This window comes from Schistocerca nitens, chromosome 1 (assembly GCF_023898315.1).
Source record: "Schistocerca nitens isolate TAMUIC-IGC-003100 chromosome 1, iqSchNite1.1, whole genome shotgun sequence".
Lineage (NCBI taxonomy): Eukaryota > Metazoa > Arthropoda > Insecta > Orthoptera > Acrididae > Schistocerca > Schistocerca nitens.
The window spans coordinates 673347979-673374770 of NC_064614.1; the positions used below are offsets into that span (position 1 = coordinate 673347979).

The 26792-nt window shown below is 44.0% G+C and overlaps 1 protein-coding gene across 1 annotated transcript in view; it reads left to right on the forward strand.

The window, feature by feature from the left end:
- Positions 1 to 26792, forward strand: part of LOC126259274 (multiple inositol polyphosphate phosphatase 1) — a 238877-nt gene that overhangs the window by 512 nt on the left and 211573 nt on the right. The gene's annotated exons all lie outside the window — the stretch shown is intronic.

Genomic DNA, 26792 nt, shown 5'->3' on the forward strand with positions numbered 1-26792 from the left:
TCATTTTTGACAACATTATGATACACGTCACAAAAAGTAGAAACGCGTAGAAAGTTATAGTTGTGTAAGGGCCTATATGTCACAAGGATGTAGAACTGAAGCCACTTCAAAGAAACCATGCTGGCGTTTGCCTCGGCGATTGGGGAAAGCCACGGACAACGTAATCAGGATGTTTTGACAGGGATGTAAAACATACTCATGGAAATCACATTTCACTGGCAGACACTACTTAGTGAAAGTTATGTGACACTATAGTACGTCATTAATAATATATCTTCATTTACAGTAGTTCACATTTTCCTGATGAGAAACATGTTTTTGGTAAAATCTTGTATATGCGATTTTCCCAAGTCACATAACTGCCCATTACAAGAGCAAGGAATTAATAACTATTTGCCTTTGTAGGGCTGAGTTTCAGACTAAGTTTAAAGCTAGCTGTATGGACTATTCTGCTGACATTTACCTGATAATATGCTGTTTTGTTTCCATTTTTAAACATAGTATTGCTGTGGAAATATTTGCTTTTTCAATATTCAGATGGAATTGTCTTTGAAGTTGTCTTGAAGGACTGTGTGTGAAGTGTTACCAGCATAAATAATGAGTTTTATCTCCTTCAACAACATCCAGGTCTAAGTATAAACTTCTGCTGCTGTTGTCACTGTGTAAAATTCTTCAAGGTTTTTGACCTCATTGTCTATATGTAAAATTCCCAGATGTTTCGCTGTCAGCGGAACATCATGAGGAAGACCATTTGCAGCAGTGGCTGAAATGTCGGTGTTTTGTGTATAGGCAATGCGATTGTATACCTTGAAAAATTTTTGTAGCTGACATTCAGGTCATTTATGTAAAGAATGAAAAGTAGTGGTCAAAGTGCTGAACCCTGAGGTACTCTGCACTTAATACTAGAGCGGGTATTGACACAGTGGTACGCATTTTATATTTTATCTCAAAACACTTTTCTATCTGTTTCACAAAAAGTTTTATAAGGTTGGCCGACTTTCCTGGCACTCAAAATGGTGAAATTTCTGCACTGTTGTCGTGACATACACAGTCAAAAGTTTTAGAGAGATCAAGAAACAACCCACAAACTTACTTTCTTTTTCACCTAACAGCTTTGAACTAAACAGTAGAAAATAAGCAGTAGCTGCCTTACTTGGCTGGTGTTTCCTAAAACCATGCTGTACCTAACTTAGACTGTTGTGTAAGTCTATGAACGTAACTAGCCTGTATTTTATTACTTTTTTCAGTATATTTGACAAGGCGTAAATATGCATATGGGTCTGTAACGTAATGGGTCCATCCTAGAAGATTCTGATTTCACGCTTTTCTGCAGTTGCATTCTTAATGACAAATTGCCCCAAAATATGATGCCATATGAAACCAGTGAATGAAAATAGTCATAGTAGGCTAATTTACTGACATGTTTATCACCAAAGTTTGCAATAACCATAATAGCGTAAGCAGCTGAATCTAACCAGATAATCGGTGTGTTTCTTCCAATTCAATTTCTCATCAATGTGCACACCCAGAAATTTGGAATATTCTGCCTTAGCAGCAGACTTCTTTTCATAGTCTGTATTTATCAATGGTGTTACGCCATTTACTTTACAGAATTGTATAAACTGCATTTTCTCAAAATTTAGTGAGTCCATTTGCAGAGACCCACTGAATAATTTTCTGAAAGACATTGTTTACAATTTCCTCAGCTGATTAATGTTTGTTGTGTGTGATTACCTAGACTTGTATATTCAACAAAAAGAACTAGCTTTGCAGCTTCGTGAGTATAGAGTGGCAGGTCATTAATATATATTAAGAACAATAAGGGACACAAGACGTTTGGGAAAATCGCATGTACAAGATTTTACCAAAAACAAGTTTCTCATCAGGAAAATGACAACTACTGTTAATGATGATATTTTATTAATGATGTTCTATAGTGTCACATAACCATGCTTAGCTTAGTGTACTCTGGTTTGGGATTGTACTGTAAATGTGCACTGGACTATACAGACGTTGTTAAAAAATTCAAGTGAAAATCATCTGACATATCACCAAAATATCTTCTAGAAGTTCTTGGACAGACAAAGTTACAGATCCCCTGAGGGACATCATTCTTGATACTTCCCGAGTTAGATGACTGCTGATTTTTGCAGACTACCTGTATTGTTAATCCTTCTGCATTCTTCCAGTTAAATATGAATTAAACCATTTGTGCCCTGCCCCACTCATACCACAATACTTAAGCTTATCTTGAAGAATTTCATGATTCACATAATCAAAAGCCTTTGAGAGATCACAAAATATCCCAACTGGCGATGTTCAGTTATTAAATGCATTTGCTATTTGACCAGTGAAAGCAAATATAGCATTTTCTGTTGAAAAGCAAACCCTCGGTAGTCCGGCCTCTCAGTAATCTAGCACACATCCAGCCTCAAGTCGTTCAACCTGAAATGATGCCTTCAGTAATGAAATCTCATCTGCAACAACGTTGTTAGTTAATTATAATATTCAGCATTCCTGTATACTTTGAAATTGTGGCTTTCCTTACGCATCATTATCATGGCTTCTAAAGGTAAACACGTTATGCTCGACCTCAAGCAGACACTTAAAATTAGGCATATACTGAACTGAAGTTCGTCGCATAAAACCATTGTTGCTGGCAACAGTTTTGGACGAGCAACTACTTATGACCACACTTCAGCAGAAAAGAGGTAATCATAAGCTCACAGGAAAGTCACGATGAAACTGATGAAGAAGAGGACACAGGAGGAGAGAACTGCTGGTGCTGAAGCTGGAGACGTCTTCCTGGAGTACATTATGCAACAGTCAGAAACATGGCGGGACCTATGAAATGTCTGTAAAGCCCTTGTGTGATAAAGCATACTACCATTGCGTATCATCATGGTGACAACTAAAACTTTGGGACATGTTTCATAGTGAATGACATATAATACTAATATGCATGTGAACACTCAAGGAGTAAGTTTTGTGTAAAAATGAATGTATCTTTTGATTTGATACAATACAATCCCTATGTGTTTATATTAAATTTTAGACACTCTCAACAATCTGGCATTTCCGATAATCTGACACCCATATGTGCGAAGAATGGCCAGTTTAGTAAGAGTCTATTGTACTTGATTTTTACAAATATGTGATGCTACTGTTGAATATATTACTTTTTCAAGAATTTTGGACAAAGCTGTCAGAAGTGAGATTGGGCAGTAGTTGTTAGCATCAGACCTATCCCCTTTTTTATGCAATGGTTTAACAATAGCATATTTCAGTCTATCTGGAAAAAAGCCCCATTTCAGTGAGCTGCTACATATGTGGCTGAGAATCCTACTTATTTGTTGGGAACAAGCTTTTAGTACTCTGTTGGAAATACCATCAATTCCATGTGAGCTTTTACTTTTGAGTGAATCTATTTTTTTCCTAATTTCGGTAGGAGATGAGGGTTGAATTTCAATTTTATCAAATTGCATAGGTATTGCCTCTTCCATATTCTGCCTTGCATTTCCTAATGAGTAGCTGCATCCTATTTCCTCTGCAACACTTAAAAATGATTATAAAATTTTTTTTCTGCTTCTGACTTCTTGTTAACAAATGTCTCAATGAGTTTGATAGAAATACAGTCTTCCTGTGCTCTCTGTTGCCCTGTTTCATTTTAACATTATTCCAAATTGTTTTAATTTTATCATCAGATGTGCTAGTCTCAGACATAATGCACATACTTCTGAACTTTTTAATAACTTTTCTTAATACAGTGCAGTAGTTTTTATGTTTCACTGTTTTGGGATCATTACTCCTCGTAGCTATAAGATACATTTTCCTTTTCCGTTCACAGGATATTTTTATCCCTTTAGTAAGTCATGGAGTTTACATGGTTTCTTACAATTACATTTCACTATTTTTTTAGGGAAACTGTTTTCAAATATACCCACAAAGGTATCATGAAGTGTTGTTGTTGTTGTTGTTGTTGTTGTCTTCAGTCCTGAGACTGGTTTGATGCAGCTCTCCATGCTACTCTATCCTGTGCAAGCTTCATCACTTCCATTACTTACTGCAACCTACATCCTTATGAATCTGCTTAGTGTAATCATCTCTTGGTCTCCCTCTACGATTTTTACCCTCCACGCTGCCCTCCAATGCTAAATTGGTGATCCCTTGATGCCTCAGAACATGTCCTACCAACCGGTCCCTTCTTCTTGTCAAGTTGTGCCACAAACTTCTCTTCTCCCCAATTCTATTCAATACCTCCTCATTAGTTATGTGATCTACCCACCTAATCTTCAGCATTCTTCTGTAGCACCACATTTTGAAAGCTTCTATTTTCTTCTTGTCCAAACTATTTATCGTCCATGTTTCACTTCCATACATGGCTACACTCCATACAAATACTTTCAGAAACGACTTCCTGACACTTAAATCTATACTCGATGTTAACAAATTTCCCTTCTTCAGAAACGCTTTCCTTCCCATTGCCAGTCTACATTTTATATCCTCTCTACTTCGACCATAATCAGTTATTATGCTCCCCAAATAGCAAAACTCCTTTACTACTTTAAGTGTCTCATTTCCTAATCTAATTCTCTCAGAATCACCCGACTTAATTCGACTACATTCCATTATCCTCGTTTTTCTTTTGTTGATGTTCATCTTATATCCTCCTTTCAAGACACTGTCCATTCCGTTCAACTGCTCTTCCAAGTCCTTTGATGTCTCTGACAGAATTACAATATCATTGGCAAACCTCCAAGTTTTTATTTCTTCTCCATGGATTTTAATACCTACTCCGAATTTTTCTTTTGTTTCCTTTACTGCTTGCTCAATATACAGATTGAATAACATCGGGGACAGTCTACAACCCTGTCTCACTCCTTTCCCAACCACTGCTTCCCTTTCATGCCCCTCGACTCTTATAACTACCATCTGGTTTCTGTACAAATTGTAAATAGCCTTTCGCTCCCTGTATTTTACCCCTGCCACCTTTAAAATTTGAAAGAGAGTATTCCAGTCAACATTGTCAAAAGCTTTCTCTAAGTCTACAAATGCTAGAAACGTAGGTTTGCCTTTCCTTAATCTTTCTTCTAAGATAAGTCGTAAGGTCAGTATTGCCTCACATGTTCCAGTGTTTCTACGGAATCCAAACTGATCTTCCCCGAGGTTGGCTTCTACTAGTTTTTCCATTCGTCTGTAAAGAATTCGTGTTAGTATTTTGCACCTGTGACTTATTAAACTGATAGTTCGGTAATTTTCACATCTGTCAACACCTGCTTTCTTTGGGATTAGAATTATTATATTCTTCTTGAAGTCTGAGGGTATTTCACCTGTCTCATACATCTTGCTCACCAGTTGGTAGAGTTTTGTCAGGACTGGCTCTCCCAATGCCGTCAGTAGTTCCAATGGAATGTTATCTACTCCCGGGGCCTTGTTTCGACTCAGCTCGTTCAGTGCTCTCTCAAACTCTTCACGCAGTATCATATCTCCCATTTCACCTTCATCTACATCCTCCTCAATTTCCATAATATTGTCCTCACGTACATCGCCCTTGTATAGACCCTCTATATACTCCTTCCACCTTTCTGCTTTCCCTTCTTTGCTTAGATTTGGGTTTCCATCTGAGCTCTTGATATTCATACAAGTGGCTCTCTTTTCTCCAAAGGTCTCTTTAATTTTCCTGTAGGTAGTATCTATCTTACCCCTAGTGAGATAAGCCTCTACATCCTTACATTTGTCCTCTAGCCATCCCTGTTTAGCCATTTTGCACTTCCTGTCGATCTCATTTTTAAGTCGTTTGTTTTCCTTTTTGCCTGCTTCATTTACTGCATTTTTATATTTTCTCCTTTCATCAATTAAATTCAGTATTTCTTTTGTTACCCAAGGATTTCTACTAGCCCTCGTCTTTTTACCTACTTGATCCTCTGCTGCCTTCACTACTTCTTCCCTCAGAGTTACCCATTCTTCTTCTACTGTATTTCTTTCCCCCATTCCTGTCAATTGTTCCCTTATGCTCTCCCTGAAACTCTGTACAACCTCTGGTTCTTTCAGTTTATCCAGGTCCCATCTCCTTAAATTCCCACCTTTTTGCAGTTTCTTCAGTTTTAATCTACAGTTCATAACCAATAGATTCTGGTCAGAGTCCACATCTGCCCCTGGAAATGACTCACAATTTAAAACCTGGTTCCTAAATTTCTGTCTTACCATTATAAAATCTATCTGATACCTTCTAGTATCTCCAGGATTATTCCATGTATACAACCTCCTTTTATGATTCTTGAACCAAGTATTAGCTATGATTAAGTTATGCTCTGTGCAAAATTCTACCAGACGGCTTCCTCTTTCATTTCTCTCCCCCAATCCATATTCACCCACTATGTTTCCTTCTCTCCCTTTTCCTACTCTCGAATTCCAGTCACCCATGACTATTAAATTTTCGTGTCCCTTCACTATCTGAATAATTTCTTTTATCTCATCATACATTTCATCAATTTCTTCATCATCTGCAGAGCTAGTTGGCATATAAACTTGTACTACTGTAGTAGGCATGGGCTTCGTGTCTATCTTGGCCACAATAATGCGTTCACTATACTGTTGGTGGTAGCTTACCCACACTCCTATTTTTTTTTATTCATTATTAAACCTACTCTTGCATTACCCCTATTTGATTTTGTATTTATAACTCTGTATTCACCTGACCAAAAGTCTTGTTCCTCCTGCCACCGAACTTCACTAATTCCCACTATATCTAACTTCAACCTATCCATTTCCCTTTTAAATTTTCTAACCTACCTGCCCGATTAAGGGATCTGACATTCCACGCTCCGATCTGTAGAACACCAGTTTTCTTTCCCCCCTGCGGGTTCGGGGGTTAGAATAGGCCCGCGGTATTCCTGCCTGTCGTAAGAGGCGACTAAAAGGAGTCTCAAATGTTTCGGCAATATGTGATGGTCCCCTCTCGGGTTTGACCTCCATCTTTCTAAATTATTCCGAAGAGCGAGCCAATTGGGGAAGGGCGCCTTACATGGTGCACTGTATCCGTCGTGCAATTAGACCTTTAGCCGGCTTTCTCGTCGTTGCAATGGTGTCCCGCTCGTTTTCGATCTCTTGGGCGATTACCACGCTGCACTCTGCAGTGTTTCTTTTATCTGCGACGACGGCCTTGGTCAGTTTTGCACCTAAGATCCAGCACGGTAGCCAGTCCGTTGTGGTGGGGCCGCCATGTACCCTCTTGGTTGTAGCCCCCTGACAACACAGGGATCGCTCTACTGATGCCTGCGCCGTTAACTCCCCACGTATGCCAAGGAGTGGATGCCCATCTCCTTGGGGCATCGGGACTCCCGGCAATGGCCATCCTGCCAGGTGGCCTTTGCTGTGGCTGGGTGGCGCCCGTGGGGAGGGCCCTTGGTCGGAGTAGGTGGCATCAGGGTGGATGACACGCAATGAAGCGTGGCACTTCTTCTCTTGCTGGTGGCCAGCCACCAGCAGTCTCTAAGCGTTCGAGGGCCCATTTCAAAGGTAACGTTTATGACCCCAAATCGTTCCCCTCCCTCGTCACACCATGGGAGGAACGAAAGGCATTACATGCAAGTGAGCAGTATTCGCCCAGATATCTTGTCTGTACCAGAGCTGATGGGGAATCTTTTATGTCCGTGAAGCCTCAGTTCTTTGTCGAGCATTTAGAGGACAAGTTTGGGGAGGTGGAGGGCTTGTCAAAGATGCGGTCCGGATCGGTGTTGATAAAAACGGCGTCCTCCGCCCAGTCGCGGGCCTTGCTCGCTTGTACTAAGCTGGGGGATGTCTCCGTCACTATCACGCCCCATAAAAGTCTGAACATGGTCCAGGGCATTATCTTCCACAGGGATCTCCTTTTACAGTCCGATGACGAGCTGCGCGCCAACTTGGAGCGCCGAGGTGTCCATTTCGTCCGGCGCGTCCACCGGGGTCCGAGGGATCGTCAAGTTGCCACCGGTGCCTTCATCTTGGCCTTCGAGGGTGACACGTTACCTGAGAAGGTCAAGGTGATGGTGTACCGTTGTGATGTCAGGCCTTATATCCCTCCCCCGATGCGGTGCTTCAAGTGTTGGAAGTTCGGCCACATGTCTTCACGCTGTGCTTCCGACCTCGTCTGTCGCGATTGCGGTCGACCATCCCATCCTGATCATCCCTGTGCCCCACCTCCAATCTGTGTGAACTGTGGTGCGCACCATCCGCCTTGCTCGCCAGACTGTCCGATTCTGCAGAAGGAGCGGAAGATCATGGAGATAAAGACTCTCGACCGCCTGACGTACACTGAGGCGAAGCGGAAATATGACCGCCTTCACCCAGTGCGCATGACGGCTTCTTATGCCGCAACTGTCTCTCCTGCTACGGTTCAATCCTCTCCAGCCAGCTCGCAGAGTCGCAGTCCCGCACCTGCCCCCTTGATGGTGGGGGGCACTAAACCCACTGTTGCTCCTGCTCCATCTACTTCAGGAGCAACACCCCCCCCCAACCATCGGGGACATCAGTTCCCCCTTCCCAGCCGGAGAAGCGTAAGACTTCTTCGGCTACTCTCGTACGGAAGGGGTCCCTTGGGGACCTCCCTTCGCAAGTTCCGACCGGTACCAAAGCCGACAGCCGCAAGTGGCTTAAACAACCGCTGGTCCCTGGTCGTCGAGACACTCGGTCGTCGTCTGTCCCTGAGACTGACCCAGTGCCGCCCTCCCAGCCTGAACCACCAAAGGCGCAGCGCGAAAAGCAGAAGAAGAAGAAACTCCCCAAGGCTACCGATATTGCGGTGGCACCCATTCCACCGCTTCCTACAAGCTCTGCGTCTGAGGATGAGGTGGAGATTCTGGCGTCCGCTGAGGACATGGATCTCGCCAGTCCCTCGGACGCACTGGCTGGCTGTTCTCCAAGTGGTGACTCGGTAGCAGCAGGGGCCTCGGAGGCGTAATCTGCCTCCCCAGTCCCTTCACGCCTTTCCCCTCCATGGCTAATACCATCCTCCAGTGGAACTGCAGCGGTTTCTTCCACCATCTAGCTGAGCTCCGCCAGCTTATCAGCCTTCATCCTTTCCTTTGCATTGCTCTGCAGGAAACTTGGTTTCCAGCAATGCGAACCCCCGCCCTCCGTGGCTATCGGGGTTATTTTAAGAACCGGGCAACTTATGAAAGGGTGTCTGGTGGCGTCTGCATATATGTCGCTCACACTCTGCACAGCGAGTCTGTCCCTCTCCAAACACCTTTAGAGGCTGTCGCTGTACGGGTGTGGACGCCACAGGCTATTACCGTCTGCAGTATCTACCTTCCACCGGATGGTGCTGTCTCGCAGCATGTCCTGGCTGCTCTGATAACCCAACTGCCGCCACCTTTCATGTTGTTGGGCGATTTCAATGCCCACAACCCTCTATGGGGTGGGACTGTCTCCGATGGCCGCGGTCGTGCCGTGGAGCATTTATTGGCTCAGCTCGACCTTAGCCTCTTGAACACCGGTGCTCCCACACATTTCAGTGTGGCCCATGGCTCGTTCTCCGCCATCGATCTCTCTCTTTGCACCCCCGGACTTGTCCCATCCCTCCACTGGAGGGTGCATCCTGACCTGTGTGGCAGTGACCATTTTCCCATCTATTTGTCACTGCCCCAGTGTCATTCTTCTGGGCGTCTGCCACGCTGGGCCCTCCACAGAGCTGACTGGCCGCGTTTTACTTCCGCGGCAACCGTTGAGTGTCCCCCGCAGGGTGACATTGACGAGGTGGTCCGTGTCTTCACCACGTCCATCATTTCGGCAGCCGAGGCTGCCATCCCCCGCTCTTCTGGACTCCCTCGGAGGAAGGCTGTACCCTGGTGGTCGCCGGAGATTGCTGAGGCTATTCGCGACCGTAGGCGGGCCCTCCAGCGTCATAGGCGGCACCCGTCTCTCGAGACCCTCATCGCCTTTAAGAGGCTACGTGCCTTCGCCCGACGTCTGATTACACGGCGTAAGCAGGAGTGCTGGGAGCAGTATGTCTCATCGTTGGGCTCCCGTGTCTCCCCCTCGCTGGTGTGGTCCCGGATACGGCGGATTTATGGACACCAGACCACTTTCGGTGTCCCTGGGATCTCCTTGGACGGCGCTGTATGCACGGACGCTGCCGCCATTGCTGAACGGCTTGCCGCGCACTTTGCTCAGAGCTCTGCGACTGCATCTTATCCCCCCGCCTTTCGCTCTCTAAAGGAGCGAGCCGAGCGGCCCCGACGGAAGCCACCCTGGGATGGAGTGAGGAGACCGCGTCGTTCTGAAACATACAATGCCCCTTTCAGCGAGAGGGAATTCCTCGCTGCTCTCGCCGATTGCCCTGATACAGCACCAGGCCCAGACTGCATCCACGCGCAGATGCTGAAGCATCTCTCCAGGGACTGCCTGAGACACATTCTCGCGATATTTAATCGCATTTGGAGCGAAGGTGTGTTCCCGTCGCAATGGCGAGAGGGTGTTATTGTCCCCATCTTGAAGCCCGGTGCGGACCCACTGGCGGTGGACAGCTATCGTCCCATTACCCTCACCAACGTTTTGTGCAAATTGCTCGAACGTATGGTGGGGCGGCGTTTGTGTTGGGTCCTTGAGTCGCGCGGTCTCCTCACTCCATCCCAGGGTGGCTTCCGTCGGGGCCGGTCTGCAGTGGACAATTTGGTGCGGCTGGAATCAGCTGTCCGTACGGCCTTTGCCCGATGTCAGCATCTCGTTGCTGTATTTTTCGATCTGCGGAAAGCGTATGACACCACATGGAGGCATCACATCCTCGCCACGTTGCATGAGTGGGGTCTTCGTGGTCAGCTCCCGGCTTTTCTTCAAAGCTTTTTATTGCGCCGCTCTTTCCGGGTGCAAGTCGGTGCCACCTCTAGTTCCTCTTATATACAGGAAAATGGGGTCCCGCAGGGCTCAGTGTTGAGCGTCTCCTTATTTCTGGTGGCTATTAATGGTCTGGCTGCAGCAGTGGGGTCGTCGATGTCTCCTTCTTTGTATGCCGACGACTTCTGCATCTCATTTAGCTCCACGACTACGGGAGTCGCCGAACGCCGGCTGCAAGTCGCCATTCGCAAGGCAGCATCGTGGGCTCTGACTCACGGTTTTCAGTTCTCTGCAGCCAAGACTCGAGTTATGCACTTCTGCAGGCGTCGGACGGTCCACCCTCATCCTGAACTTTACCTCGACGGCCACCTGCTTGAGGTGGTGGACACTTGCCGCTTCTTGGGACTCGTGTTTGATGCCCGGCTCACATGGGTTCCTCATATTACTCAGCTGAAGCAAAAATGCTGGCGGCACCTCAACGCCCTCCGCTGCCTTAGCCACACGTCTTGGGGTGCAGATCGCTGCACGCTGCTGCGGTTGTACAGAGCCCTTGTGCAGTCCCGGCTTGATTATGGGAGCCTGGCCTATGGGTCTGCGTCCCCCTCAGTGTTGAAGTTGTTAGACCCCGTACACCACTGTGGGGTTAGGCTTGCCACTGGCGCTTTTCGCACCAGCCCCGTGGATAGTCTACTGGTGGAGGCCGGGGTTCCCCCGCTGCGGATTCGCCGCCATCGTCTGCTCGTCGACTATGCTGTCCACGTTCATTGCTCGCCAGATCATCCCAATCGTCGCCTGCTTTTCCCTGCTATGGTCCTCCATCTGCCCGAACGGCGACCTAGGTCTGGGCTTTCCATAGCTGTCCGTGTCCAGTCCCTGCTGTCAGACCTGGGGTCATTCCCTCTTCTGCCTCCCTTCCGGGTCCGTACACCTACGCCTCCCTGGTGTTTGTCCCGGCCGTCCGTCCGTCTGGATTTGGCACAGGGACCTAAGGACTCGGTTCCGCCTGTGGTCCTCCGTCGCCGTTTTCTTGCGCTCCTCGAATCATTTCCGGGCTGTGAGCCTGTCTACACGGATGGTTCCCTGGTTGATGGTCGCACTGCCTACGCTTTTGCTCACGCTGCCCATGTTGAGCAATGCTCCTTGCCGGCTGGCTGCAGTATTTTTACTGCAGAGCTGGTGGCAATCATGCGCGCTCTTGAGCATCTGCGTTTCTGCTCAGGTGGGTCCATCGTCATCTGCAGTGACTCCCTGAGCAGCCTTCAGGCCATCGACCGCTGCTATCCCTCCTCTCCTCTGGTGTCCTCCATACAGGAGTCTGTTTCCGCCATTGCCCGTTCTGGTCGTTCGGTGGTCTTGGTTTGGACGCCCGGTCATGTTGGCATCCCAGGGAACGAACGTGTCGACAGGCTGGCTAAAGGGGCGATCGACGCCCCGGCTTTGGCGGTCGGCCTTACGGCTCGCGACCAGCAGATGGTGTTGCGCCGTAAGCTGATTGGGATGTGGGCTGCTGAGTGGCGTGGCATGACAGCCCCGAATAAACTGCGGGCTGTCAAGGAGACGACCGATGTGTGGCGTTCCTCCCTGCGGGCTTCTCGCAGGGACTCGGTGGTCCTGTGTCGGCTGCGCATCGGCCATACATACCTGACGCACGGCCATCTGTTGCGTCAGGAGGATCCCCCTCTGTGTCGGTGTGGGTCCCGGCTGACGGTCGGCCACATTTTGCTGGAGTGTCCTCGACTGCGCACACTCCGGCACTCTTTTAATCTCCCGGGCACTTTGGCTTTGGTTTTATCTGACGATGCCTCCATGGCTGACAATGTTTTACATTTTATCCGTGGTAGTCCTTTTTATGGTTCGATTTAGGGAGGTCCTGCACCTTCCCATTCTGTGTCTTTTGTCCTCGCGTCTCTTTACATTTGTTGCTGTTTTGGTGTATAGTCTGCTGGTTGACTCTTTCCCTTTTTTTTGTCTCGCGGTCAGTCAACCAGTTTCCAGCCATCTTCTTTTCTTCTGTATGTTAGTGTCTGGTGTTTGTCTGTCCTCTTCTTGTCTGTAGTGTTCGTTGTTGCATTTGTGTTCTTGTAGTGCCTGGGGGGAGTCTCCTTCCCTCTAGGGTTTTACCTGCTTCGTGACCCTGTCTCGCCTGTTTTTGGAATGGGGGACTGATGACCTTAGCTGTTTAGTCCCCCTTAAACATCCCAACAACCAACCAACCAACCAGTTTTCTTTCTCCTGATAACGATGTCCTCCTGAGTAGGCCCCGCCCGGAGATCCGAATGGGGGACTATTTTACCTCCGGAATATTTTACCCAAGAGGACGCCATCATCATTTAACCATACAGTAAAGCTTCATGCCTTTGGGAAAAATTACGACTGTAATTCCCCTTGCTTTCAGCCGTTCGCAGTACCAGCACAGCAAGGCTGTTTTGGTTAGTTTTGCAAGGCCAGATCAGTCAATCATCCAGACTGTTGCCCCTGCAACTATTGAAAAGGCTGCTGCCCCTCTTCAGGAACCACATGTTTGTCTGGCCTCTCAACAGATACCCCTCCGTTGTGGTTGCACCTACGGTACGGCTATCTGTATCGCTGAGGCACGCAAGCCTCCCCACCATCGGCAATGTCCATGGTTCATGGGGGCAGGATCAAGAAATACGTTAAATTTTAAATTAGCATTAGAGTCCCAGTACACCTCATCCCAGTTTAACTGTCGCAAGCTTTCCCCACAGTTTTCAGTTGCTAAATCGTTAATTGAATGCACTATTTTGGAGGGCTATTTTGCATTAATGTATGGAGCAATGTCATCTACTGCAATTGCTGTGCATCATAATCACACAGACTACTCTTAACTTTTCTTAATACAGTGCTACTTTCCTGTACCACCTGAGTAGGAAAATCAATAACTGAAATCAAATTGATGTAACCTAGTAATATTTCAAGGTCAAGCTTTCTGTAGATTCTTTCAGAAATTTTACATTGAAATCCACACAAACAATAATTTGCTTCCCTCTGTCTGACAGACAGCACAACAAAGAATCCAAGTTCTTAAAAAATAGTTGAAAATTTTCCTATGGGGGGACCTGTGCATGGCTACAATTATAAAAGTGCCATTACTTGGTTTAAGCTCACACGCACATTCTTCTATATGTTGTTCTACACAAAAAAAAATTTTGTTTCCAAATTTTTCACACTGTGACAGATTTCAACATGTATGGCAACTCGTCCTCTCTCTATACTGCCTCTACTTATATGTGCTGAAAGCTTATATCCACCTACATTTACCATTTCCATATCTCTGACAATATGATGTTCAAACAGGTGTAGTACATCTATTCCACTCTCAGTTTCTAAATCTTCTAAACAAAGAAGCTCATTTCTTTGTTTTTTAATCCCTTGATATTCTGATGCAATATATTAACATTATTTTTTACTGTGCTTTTATGAGAATCTTGTGACATCCTAACATTATTTTTCACTGTACTGTTATGAGAATCTTGTTATATTTTCACATCTCTAGTACCTGCCTGTCTGAGCTTCTCATTAAGCTTAATTTCAATCAATGTTGGATGGTTCGACACTGATCTTAGCCTAAAAAAGTAGTACTACGAGTTTCAGTGCCCTCCCCCATAAAGATTTTACTATCATCTCAGCCAGTTTACCCTTCCCTTTCCTATTGAGCTGCAGGCCATGTCTTGTGAAGTCCCACCTACCAATACCATCAGCAGCAGGAACCAAACCTGTGCCTGACAAAATAACCGCCCAAAGCAGCTGATCTAGCTCCATATTGACCCTCCTGACAGAGTTGTTCAATTGGGGCCAGTCATACCACATGAAAGCAGGAACCAAGCCAACATTTGTATGGTTAGTCGAAGATGTTATTTTTACCAGGTCACACTCAATATTGTAGCTCTGATCCCTATCAGTACTGTTTCCCACGCCATCCACTACCACAACAGAAATGTGCTTCGTAAAACTCTTGCACAATGATCCTACATCCTCTATAACTTGACTAAGACATGCACTGGACTTGAAAATACTTGTGACCTGATACCTGTCACCTGTTTTTTCCTGCAAGATCTGGCCCACACCTCTTCCATGGCTACTACCTAATAACAGAACTTTCCTCCTACTTTCTACTGTTTTTGAAACAGATTTTTTTTCCAAGTAAAAGTCTGTTGAGTACTGACTACACTAACACCGTCTTGAGCCTCTTCCTCAGTTGACTGAGGTGGCAAGGCAAATCTGTTTTTTGTACCAACGATGAAACTGTTGGATGCTGTTCTCTTTCTGTGGCCCCTGTTCCTTGCTACCATTTCCCACCTGTCTTCGCCCTTCTCCCCCCTTAATCTCATCAGTTCCTCCCTAGCATTATCCAGCTCATCCTTAAGTGCTCCAATATTCCTTTCCTGTTCCACTATTTTTCCATCCCTTGAACATGCTCTGCAATACCATGGAAGAGATCCATTTACTTCCCTGATTCCCATGCCACTACATTCACCCCAATGTAACCATCTTTCACAAGAGCTGCTCAGAACCCCAGACTAACTTTCCTACAGCAGCACAAACACATCTTTCTCATGGTTGTTTACAATATCTTTACAAAATTTATCTAGGCAGTAACAGTAATATTCTGTTAACTATGGATCACAAGAGTTGCTAAAGTTATGTGTAACACTAATATACGTATGTGTACTATTAATATAGTAATTTAATGCACTTAAACTAAAATTAAAAGTCAAAACTTGTACACCCAAAAAATTAAGTGTAAGATCATGTATGTGTAATATGTGCTTTGTGCGTTTTGAAAGGAAATAAAAGATACAACTTAAAACCTTTAATTCCCCGAGTAGATACGGCACTACTAAATATATGTGTGATGAAAACAAGCTAAATTCTTCACTTAATGCTTAAAGAAATGTCTTAAATTTGTATGTATGCGGAAACCAGCCCTTAGCGTTCACCCCCCCCCCCCCCCCCGAGAAATAGATAATATGAAATAGACTCTAATTAACTTCCTTGTGGTGTAATATTAACTTAATTGACAGTTATTATAGAATTAATTACTTATCTTCACGAGCTCAGTATTTGTAGTCACAAGCTGCACATTTTAGTAGTTCCCCAATTAGGTGCAGCAATATTGTATAAGCATTCTCTGTGACATATGATGTTATGGTTGATGTTTAATTGGTACTGTAAATCTTTTTAAAGAGTGTGTTTTGTTCATTGATTTACCGAAATTAGGTGATTCATGTCCATTAAATTCATGCGCAAATTAACCTATCTGTTGTACATGATATTTGAAGTGTAGAGGTATGAACCCGGAATTTGGTTGCAATAATTACACGTCTGTTGTTTGAAACTGTTAAGCAGTATTTTATTCAAAATAATCTCCATCACTATTTATCTTTTGAAGCGAATGAGTCAGCGAGCCATTTTCCTACATTTTCACATGAATTGAAGCATTGTTCAGCAATAGTGTGTACCAGTGATGCAAATAGATGATAATCGGGAGGAGCCAAGTCTGGAGGATAAGCCGCATGCCCTAGTATTTCCCAACTGAACGCTTATATTGTTTCCCTGATCCCTTTTGCTATGTATGATTGTTGCCTTTTTCCACATTCTGGTCATTTTTCACACAATGCTCGATTTCAATTGATCGTTTGCTGTTGGTAGCGATCATTGTTAACGTTTTCACCAGGTTTTAGCAGCTCATAATAGATTAGGAAATGAGACGCGTAAAGTAGTAAATGAGTTTTGCTATTTGGGGAGCAAAATGACTCATGATGGTCGAAGTAGAGAGGATATAAAATGTTGACTGGCAATGGCAAGGAAAACGTTTCTGAAGAAGAGAAAGTTGTTAACATCAAGTATAGATATAAGTGTCAGGAAGTCGTTTCTGAAAGTATTTGTATGGAGTGTAGCCATGTATGGAAGTGAAACGTGGATGATAAATAGTTTAGACAAGAAGAGAATAGAAGCTTTCGAAATGTCGTGCTACAGAAGAATGCTGAAGATTAGATGGGTAGATCACATAACTAATGAGGGGGTATTGAATAGAATTGGGGAGAAGAGAAGTTTGTGGCACAACTTGACTAGAAGAAGGGATCGGTTGGTAGGACATGTTTTGAGGCATCAAGGGATCACAAATTTAGTATTGGAGGGCAGCGTGGAGGGTAAAAATTGTAGAGGGAGACCATGAGATGAATACACTAAACAGATTCAGAAGGATGTAGGTTGCAGCAGGTACTGGGAGATGAAGAAGCTTGCACAAGATAGAGTAGCACGGAGAGCTGCATCAAACCAGTCTCTGGACTGAAGACAACAACAATAATAGATGACACCCTTTGATCCCACCGAACACAGAGCATTGTCTTCTTCCCAAAGCTATTTGGCCTCGCAGTAAATGTCAGTGGTCTGCCTGGATTCACCCATGATTTACGATGATTATGATTCTCAAAATATATCCATTTTTCATCACCTGTCACTATTCGATGTAGAAACAACTTTCTTTTGTATCTGATGAGCAGCATTTTACAAGTAGTCTTTCGAATTGCTTGCTGTCTTTCATTCAGTTCATGTGGAAACAATTTTCCCACTTCTTGCACCTTTCGCATAGCTTTTAACCAAAGATAAATGGCTTCCTGCTTCACATTCAATTGTTCCACGAGTTCGTTTTGAATTTGAGTATCGTCTTTATCCAATAATTCCTGCAGTTTGTTGTCTTTGAACTACTTCAGTGGTGTCTCGCATCAAAATCACCACTTTTGAAATTTTGAATCACTCAAAACACTGTGTTTTTCCAAGAGTATGTTCACCGAAAGCTTTGAAAAGCAGTCGATGCGATTCTGCAGCAGTTTTCTTCAAATGATAACAGAAAATCAATGCTGTCTGCAAATTGTAGTTCACATGCACAAAACTCGACATGTTTATGGGTTTGAAACAGATGCCAATGTGTGGAGCTTAGTTTACTGGGTGTTGACATTCATAGTCAGCCGTTACAGGAAGCAGATGGCGCTGCCAATGCAGTCTCATGGGCCCTACACTTACAGCTTTCACTATCTATAAGGAAATTCCGATTTTATACTTCTACACCTGGTAGGTCTACACTGTTCCAGCATGTCTGTGTATCTTTACCAGCAGCTTGAGGTAATCATTTGATTTGGTGTCTTAACATTAAAATGAGTATTCTTACCTTTATTGTAATTGTGCTGTCCTACTCTTACAACTAACATTCAGTTTCTCCCGTTTCAGTTCATGTAACCTGTCACTCAACACATACAGGATTAGGAAATCCACACTAATCAACAATCGGATTCCCAGTGTATTCCTCACTTCCTTCCTACAGATTTTTTTTGTAATAACCTACATTTGTAAATATTGTCTGTACTGTATTGACCTCTATTTTCTCCAGCCCTGGGGTCATTTACTGTCAAAGTCTTTGATGCAGATTTCCCGCTACTTCCCAAGGTCTCTAATTTCTGGGAAGAAACTAATTTATTTCCTTCTTGGTCCTATTGCATGGGCCCTGGTCATAACTAAATCACCAATCTCAAACTTTGGAACCTTAGCTTCCCTGTTACGTACAGTCTTAGACATAAAAACTGACCGCCGGCCAGCCGCCACAGAGACTAAGTTCGAGTCGTTCACTTAAGGTGACCAATAAAACCAACCGCCTCTGACAACAATCCGGCAATCTGCACAATCTGGCAACACTGTAAGAGTAGGAAGTGTTGGCATCGCCTGCTCTGCCTGTGAGTGGACATGTGACCGCTCCTTCAGCAAGGTCCGAGCAGGCACACGGGGGGAGGGGTTTATTAGTCATTGGGAGCTCCAACGTTAGGCGGGTGATGGAGCCCCTTAGGGAAATAGCGGAAACGTCGGGGAAGAAGGCCAGTGTTCACTCTGTCTGCTTGCCGGGGGGTCTCATCCGAGATGTGGAGGAGGCCCTGCCGGCGGCGATAGATAGCACTGGGTGCACCCGACTGCAAATTGTTGCTCATCTCGGCACCAATCACTCCTGCCGTTTGGGTTCAGAGGTCATCCTCAGTTCGTACAGGCGGTTGGCGGAGTTGGTGAAGGTGGAAAGTCTAGCTCGCGGGGTGGAATCAGAGCTAACTATTTGTAGTATCGTTCCCAGAACTGATCGCGGTCCTCTGGTTTGGAGCCGAGTGGAAGGCTTAAACCAGAGGCTCAGACGATTCTGCGGAGATCTGGGGTGCAAATTTCTTGACCTCCGCTATCGGGGGGAGAAATGTAGGGTCCCCCTGAATAGGTCAGGCGTGCACTACACGTTGGAAGCGGCTACAAGGGTAGCGGAGTACGTGTGGAGTGCACATGGGGGTTTTTTAGGTTCGAGAATTCCCTCCCTAGGCCCGACAAGACGCCTCCTGAGACGCGGCAAGGTAGGAGTAGGCAAAATCCAACAGGGAATAACAATATTAATGTGCTAATAGTAAACTGCAGGGGCGTCTATAGAAAGGTGCCAGAACTGCTCTCATTAATAAACGGTCACAACGCCCATATAGTACTAGGGACAGAAAGTTGGCTGAAACCAGACGTAAACAGTAATGAAATCCTAAACTCAGATTGGAATGTATACTGCAGAGACAGGCTGGGCAGTGAAGGGGGAGGCGTGTTTATAGCGATAAGAAGTGCAATACTATCGAAGGAAATTGACGGAGATCAGAAATGTGAAATAATTTGGGTGAAGGTCACTGTTTAAGCAGGCTCAGACACGGTCGTTGGATGTCTCTATAGGCCCCCTGGCTCAGCAGGTGTTGTGGCTGAGCACCTGAAGGATAATTTGGAAAATATTTCGAGTAGATTTCCCCACCATGTTACAGTTACGGGTGGAGATTTTAATTTGCCTGATATAGACTGGGAGACTCAAACGTTCATAACGGGTGGCAGGGACAAAGAATCCAGTGAATTATTTTTTAAGTGCTTTATCTGAAAACTACCTTGAGCAGTTAAACAGAGAGCCAACTCGTGGCGATAACATATTAGACCTTCTGGTGACAAACAGACCCCGACTATTTGAAACAGTTAACGCAGAACAGGGAATCAGCGATCATAAAGTGGTTACTGCATCGATGATTTCAGCCGTAAATAGAAATATTAAGAAAGGTAGGAAGATTTTTTTGTTTAGCAAAAGTGACAAAAAGCAGATTTCAGAGTACCTGATGGCTCAACACAAAAGTTTTGTCTCAAGTACAGATAGTGTTGAGGATCAGTGGACAAAGTTCAAAACCATCGTACAATGTGTGTTAGATGAGTATGTGCCAAGCAAGATCGTATGAGATGGAAAAGAGCCACCGTGGTACAACAACCGAGTTAGGAAACTGCTGCGGAAGCAAAGGGAACTTCACAGCAAACATAAACATAGCCAAAACCTTGCAGACAAACAAAAATTACGAGAAGCGAAATGTAGTGTGAGGAGGGCTATGCGAGAGGCATTCAATGAATTCGAAAGTAAAGTTCTATGTACTGACTTGGCAGAAAATCCTAAGAAATTTTGGTCTTATGTCAAAGCGGTAGATGGATCAAAACAAAATGTCCAAACACTCTGTGACCAAAATGGTATTGAAACAGAGGATGACAGACTAAAGGCCGAAATACTAAATGTCTATTTCCAAAGCTGTTTCACAGAGGAAGACTGCACTGTAGTTCCTTCTCTAGATTATCGCACAGATGACAAAATGGTAGATATCGAAATAGACGACAGAAGGATAGAGAAACAATTAAAATCACTCAAAAGAGGAAAGGCCACTGGGCCTGATGGGATACCAGTTCGATTTTACACAGAGTACGCGAAGAAACTTGCCCCCCTTCTTGCAGCAGTGTACCATAGGTCTGTAGAAGAGCGTAGCGTTCCAAAGGATTGGAAAAGGGCTCAGGTCATTCCCGTTTTCAAGAAGGGACGTCGAACAGATGTGCAGAACTATAGACCTATATCTCTAACGTCGATCAGTTGTAGAATTTTGGAACACGTATTATGTTCGAGTATAATGACTTTTCTGGAGACTAGAAATCTACTCTGTAGGAATCAGCATGGGTTTCGAAAAAGACGGTCGTGTGAAACCGAGCTCACGCTATTCGTCCACGAGATTCAGAGGGACATAGACACGGGTTCACAGGTAGATGCCGTGTTTCTTGACTTCTGCAAGGCGTTCGATACAGTTCCCCACAGTCGTTTAATGAACAAAGTACGAGCATATGGACTATCAGACCAATTGTGTGATTGGATTGAAGAGTTCCTAGATAACAGAACACAGCATGTCATTCTCAATGGAGAGAAGTCTTCCGAAGTAAGAGTGAATTCAGGTGTGCCGCAGGGGAGTGTCGTAGGACCGTTGCTATTCACAATATACATAAATGACCTTGTGGATGACATCGGAAGTTTACTGAGGCTTTTTGCAGATGATGCTGTGGTGTATCGAGAGGTTGTAACAATGGAAAATTGTACTGAAATGCAGGAGGATCTGCAGGGAATGGCAATTCAATCTCAATGTAGACAAGTGTAATGTGCTGCGAATACATAGAAAGATAGATCCCTTATTTAGCTCCAAAATAGCAGGTCAGCAACTGGAAGCAGTTAATTCCATAAATTATCTGGAAGTACGCATTAGGAGTAATTAAAAATGGAATGATCATATAAAGTTGATCATCGGTAAAGCAGATGCCAGACTGAGATTCATTGGAAGAATCCTAAGGAAATGCAATCCGAAAACAAAGGAAGTAGGTTACAGTACGCTTGTTCGCCCACTGCTTGAATACTGCTCAGCAGTGTGGGATCCGTACCAGATAGGGTTGATAGAAGAGATAGAGAGATCCAACGGAGAGCAGCACGCTTCATTACAGGATCATTTAGTAATCGCGAAAGCGTTACGGAGATGATAGATAAACTCCAGTGGAAGACTCTGCAGGAGAGACGCTCAGTAGCTCGGTACGGGCTTTTGTTAAAGTTTCGAGAACATACCTTCACCGAAGAGTCAAGCAGTATATTGCTCCCTCCTACGTATATCTCGCAAAGAGACCATGAGGATAAAATCAGAGAGATTAGAGCCCACACGTAAGCATATTTCGATGCTCATCTAAAGTTACGAGTCTGTCTGAACATGAAAGATAATTTGCTTCTCATTCTACGCACCAGTAATAACAAATACTTCCAGAAACAATTCCGCATGACAGCTCCTGGCTGTGTCGCGATCAGAACAGCTTACGCTCCAGCGTTTCCTCGCACTGAAGCGGCTACCGGCCACTGGTTAGATGCCACTCACTGCTTGAAATCGGGCACCGACCATTTGAATGCAGCGCAACGCTGTCAGTGTATGTATTTTCTAATTTGAAATTCTTGTCATCTTCTTACAGTTAAGCATTGGATTTTGCATACCTGAAAATCATGAACTAGGGGTTAAGCGTTTTACAATTGAGTCGCAAGTGGAAAAAGGTGTAACAATTTCAATGCAGTATTTACTTTTGTATAACAGAGGGGTGAACGCAGAGGTGGTAGCTTGAAAGATTTGAACTGTGTGTGGAGTGCGTGCTTTTGGCAAAAATACGCCAGAAAAAAATATTCTTGTTTCAACAAAGATTGTTCTGGTATGAATGATTTTCCACATTAAGGAATCTCGACTACTGATATAAGTGATGGATTACCATTTAACCATCATGCGACATTTGCATACAACAGGCAGGGTTCAGAAGTCTGGTGTAGAAGTACTGCATGCTCTAATTCAAAACAACAACAATCAATGGAGTGACTATTATTGCAGTTTGCTTGAATGTCATCAGGTCACTCATTGAGCATTCCTATGAAATACTGTTACTGGTGACGAGTTGTGATGCCTTTATCGTTAACTTCCTAAGAAGAAATGAAAGGCTGAGCCCCACCAAAAAACATAAGCTTGAGAAAACCCACCAAAAAATGTAAGCCCGAGAAACGAGTAGTGTGAACATAATATTTGCAGTCTGATAGCACCAAAAGTGTGTTTTACACTACAAATACTTCCCCAGGGGTGTGTCCATCACAGGTGGAGTTTGTTGCCAACAGTTGAGACACCTTTCGCTTACAGTTTAAGAAAATCAACTGACAAAACTACATGATCGTATACTCGTAAAATTTTACGTTTCCCGTTTTTCATCGATCAACCGTAGAATTTATAAACTAATTTAGCGTTGTCAGATTGTTTTAGATATCGTGAAAGAATACACTGTTACTGATTAATTTATCTTTGATGATTGCTGTTGTGTTCAATAACGTAATAGAAAAAGCAATTAAAATATTCACTGTATTAATAGAAATTAAATTCAACTTACTACAGAAACATCACGACGGCAGTCTATCTTAATAAAGCATTAAGTGTCTGTAAGCTGATTGTGCATATTTTAAGACGAATTAGTAGTATTTTACCGACTTTTGACTTTGAAAAGGTCTGTATTTACTTCATGTCCTTTGTCATATTCAAGTATTATGAAAACGTGGCAGTCCATAGATAAAATTATGTATTCATAAAAATAAATAATGTGTCGGCAGGAAACATAAGTGGCATGATGAATTTTGCGGTACCATGAGGTTTTTCACTCTGACACTAGAGGGTACTGAAAGTAGCAAGACGAATTTTGCTCGAGCGATGTCTTACGATTCTCTTATTGAGTTACTGTCTGGCTGCTTGTAGCTCTGCTACAAAAGAATTAAAAAACTGGCTTTCAGTGAGTCTCGAAAGATGAACAAAAGCAGCTTGCACCTGGTAGACAAGCGTGTTACCTCTCTCTCTCTCTCTCTCTCTCTCTCTCTCTCTTTGTTCTGTATAGTTCGTTGCGTTTGGTCTGGGCGGATGTCACAAGACATCCAGACATCCGTTCAAGTTATCGTTCATTCCTTGACTCAGTTTTTTTTATTACTCGGAGCTAGCGAATAGTTGCTGTGTTTGTTTCATACTTATTGACCCAGCAGTTGCTTTGACAAATAATTCTACTTGTACAACCATACTCCGCAAGCCACCTGACGGTGTGTGGCGGAGGGTACTTTGAGTACCTCTATCGGTTCTCCCTTCTATTCCAGTCTCGGATTGTTCGTGGAAAGAAAGATTGTCAGTATGCCTCTGTGTGGGCTCTAATCTCTCTGATTTTATCCTCATGGTCTCTTCGTGAGAAATACATAGGAGGGAGCAATATACTGCCTGACTCCTCGGTGAAGGTATGTTCCCGAAACTTCAACAAAAGCTCGTACCGAGCTACTGAGCTTCTCTCCTGCAGAGTCTTCCACTGGAGTTTATTATCTTCGTAACGCTTTCGCGATTGCTAAATGATCCTGTAACGAAGCGCGCAGCTCTCCGCTGGATCTTCTCTACCTCTTCTATTAACCCTATCTGGTACGGATCCCACACTGGTGAGCAGTATTCAAGCAGTGGGCGAACAAGTGTACTGTAACCTACTTCCCTTGTTTTCGGATTGCATTTCTTTAGAATTCTTCCAATGAATCTCAGTCTGGCGTCTGCTTTACCGACGATCAACTTTATATGATCATTCCATTTTAAATCACTCCTAATGCATACTCCCAGATAGTTTATGGAATTAACTGCTTCCAGTTGCTGACCTGTTATTGTAGCTAGATGATCTTTCTATGTATTCACAGCACATTACACTTGTCTACATTGAGATTCAATTGCTATTCCCTGCACTATGCTTCAATTCGTTGCAGATCTTCTCCATTTCAGTACAATTTTCCATTGTTACAACCTCTCGATATACTACAGCATCATCCGCAAAAGCCTCAGTGAACTTCCGATATTATCCACAAGGTCATTTATGTATATTGTGAATAGCAAAGGTCCTATGACACTCCTCTGCTGCACACCTGAAATCACTCTTACTTCAGAAGACTTCTCTCCATTGAGAATGACATGCTACGTTCTGTTATCTCGGAACTCTTCAATCCAATCACACAATTGGTCTGATAGTCCATATGCTCGTACTTTGTTCATTAAACGGGGGTGGGGAACTGTATCAAACGCCTCGCGGAAGTCAAGAAACATGGCATCTACCTGGGAACCCATGCCTATGGCCCTCTGAGTCTCGTGGACGAATAGCGCGAGCTGGGTTTCACATGATCGTCTTTTTCGAAACCCATGCTGATTCCTACAGAGTAGATTTCTGGTCTCCAGAAAAGTCATTATACTCGAACATAATATGTGTTCCAAAATTCTACAACAGATAGACGTTAGAGATATAGGTCTATAGTTCTGCACATTTGTTCTCATCCCTTCTTGAAAACGGGGATGACCTGTGCCCTTTTCCAATCCTTTGGAACGCTACGCTCTTCTAGAGACCTACGGTACACCGCTGCAAGAAGGGGGGCAAGTTCCTTCACGTAGTCTGTGTAAAATCGAACTGGTATCCCATGTGGTCCAGCGGCCTTTCCTCTTTTGAGTGATTTTAATTGTTTCTCTATCCCTCTGTCATCTATTTCAATATCTACCATTTTGTCATCTGTGCGACACTCTAGAGTAGGAACTACAGTGCAGTCTTCCTCTGTGAAACAGCTTTGGAAAAAGACATTTATTATTTCGGCCTTTAGTCTGTCATCGTCTGTTTCAATACCATTTTGGTCACAGAGTGTCTGGACATTTTGTTTTGGTCCACATAAGACCAAAATTTCTTAGGATTTTCTGCCAAGTCAGTACATAGAACTTTACTTTCGAATTCATTGAATGCCTCTCGCATAGCCCTCCTCACACTACATTTCGCTTCTCGTAATTTTTGTTTGTCTGCAAGGCTTTGGCTATGTTTATGTTTGCTGTGAAGTTCCCTTTGCTTCCGCAGCAGTTTTCTAACTCGGTTGTTGTACCACGGTGTCTTCTTTCCATCTCTTACGATCTTGTGTGGCACATACTTATGTAATGCATATTTTACCATGGTTTTGAACTTTGTCTACTGATCCTCAACACTACCTGTACTTGAGACAAACCTTTTGTGTTGAACCGTCAAATACTCTGAAATCTGCTTTTTGTCACTTTTGCTAAACAGAAAAATCTTCCTACATTTTTTTAATATTTCTATTTACGGCTGAAATCATCGATGCAGTAACCGCTGTATGATCGCTGATTCCCTGTTCTGCATTAACTGTTTCAAATAGTTGGGGTCTGTTTGTCACCAGAAGGTCTAATATGTTATCGCCACGAGTCAGTTATCTATTTAACTGCTCAAGGTAGTTTTCAGATAAAGCACTTAAAAAAATTTCACTGGATTCGTTGTCCATGCCACCCATTATAAACGTTTGAGTCTCCCAGTCTATATCCAGCAAATTAAAATCACCCAGAACTATAACATAGTCGGGAAATCTACAACATAAGAGACGAGATTAGTTTTATTTCTCATGTGAAAGGACTTTCGAGGACTCGAGCGTTAACTGATATCCTTACATCACATCTCAAGACAAAATCACTCACATTATTCAGTTGAAATGACACGATAATACCAAGTGAATTTAGCAGGATAGTTCTGTGCCGTCGAGTAAGTAACTCGTTGGTCACAGAGTTGCCAAATATATTCTGCATTGTTGCCAAGTTTCAGCTATACTGCCAGGATGGGTACCAGCTGATGTGTTCTGTGAGTGACTTCCGAAGTGACTATAGCTTCATCTCAGAATTGTGGGTGGCAAGGGCCGGAATATCCTCCTTATGTTTCAATGAGTCTTTTTCGTATTTCTGTAACTAGGTTCAGGGGCTAGAGAGTAATTACTTGTAATACATCGATGCACTGAGGGCAAACGGAACGTCATAAATTAACAAATGTGACAATTGTTTGTGTTTTACTGTCTTAATCGGACCGAAACTTTGAAAGGCTATTCACCAGACGCGATTCACAATTTTGGAGCTTCTCCAGTGGTTGAGCTGGCAACGTATCTTTGCTATACAATATTGTTAGTGAGATCCCAGTCATTGGCACACCGGCCAGAAGACAGGTGTTACCTGGCTTCTTGT